The sequence below is a fragment of the Nematolebias whitei genome, chromosome 23 (genome assembly GCF_014905685.2).
Source record: "Nematolebias whitei isolate Nwh7 chromosome 23, NemWhi1, whole genome shotgun sequence".
NCBI classification, from domain to species: Eukaryota; Metazoa; Chordata; class Actinopteri; order Cyprinodontiformes; family Rivulidae; genus Nematolebias; species Nematolebias whitei.
Window position 1 is genome coordinate 12,529,729 of NC_056520.1, and position 994 is coordinate 12,530,722.

The 994-nt window shown below is 32.9% G+C and overlaps 1 protein-coding gene across 1 annotated transcript in view; it reads left to right on the plus strand.

The window, feature by feature from the left end:
* si:ch211-113j14.1 (sterol 26-hydroxylase, mitochondrial) overlaps positions 1–994 on the plus strand; it is a 20,922-nt gene that overhangs the window by 19,457 nt on the left and 471 nt on the right. The window lies entirely within an intron of this gene.

Here is a 994-nt window from a genome sequence, read left to right on the forward strand (position 1 = left end):
ATATACTGTATATAAGGCTACGGAAACATTTTACTGAGTGGCTTTATTGTGGCTAGAACTGCAAAACCCACACCAAGACTGAACAAATATGAAAATTGAAATAAATAAAAAAATTTATGAGGTATTTTTATATATATATGTATAAAAACAACTTATATAAAATTAGTTTGTTACACTCTGAAATAAAAGATTTTTTTTATGTTGTATGTAAAAGAAAACTGCCAAATAATTTTTGTGTTTACACCTTTTGATAACTATCAGTAGTAACTGACTGCTGAATGACTTCTTAATGATTGTTGATTGCTTACAGAATGACTGCTAAATTACTGCTGAATGACTGCTGAATAACTGTTGAATTACTGCTGAATGACTGCTAAATTACTGCTGAATTACTGCTGAATGACTGCTAAATTACTGCTGAATTACTGCTGAATTACTGCTGAATGACTGCTAAATGATTGCTGAATGACTGCTCATTGATTGCTGAATGACTTCTTAATGATTTCTGAATGCTCACTGAGTGACTGCTGAATGATTGCTGAATTACTGCTGAATGACTTCTGAATAATTACTGAATGACTGTTAAACGATTGCTGAATGACTGCTGAATGATTGCTGTATGACTGTTTAATGATTGCTTAATAACTGCTAAATGATTGCTGAATGACTGCTGAATGATTACTGAATGATTGCTGAATGATCGCTGAATGACTGTCTGAATGATTGCTGAAGGATTTCTGAATGACTGCTGAATGACTGCTAAATGATCGCTGAATGACTGTCTGAATGATTGCTTAATGACTGATTAATGTTTGCTGAATACCTGTCAAATGACAGTTAAATGATTGATGAATGACTGCTGAATGTTTGCTGAAGGATTTCTGAATGACTGCTGAATGACTGCTAAATGATTGCTTAATGACTGCTAAAAATTGCTGAATGACAGCTGAATGTTTACTGAATGATTGCTGAAAGACTGTTTAATGATTGCTTA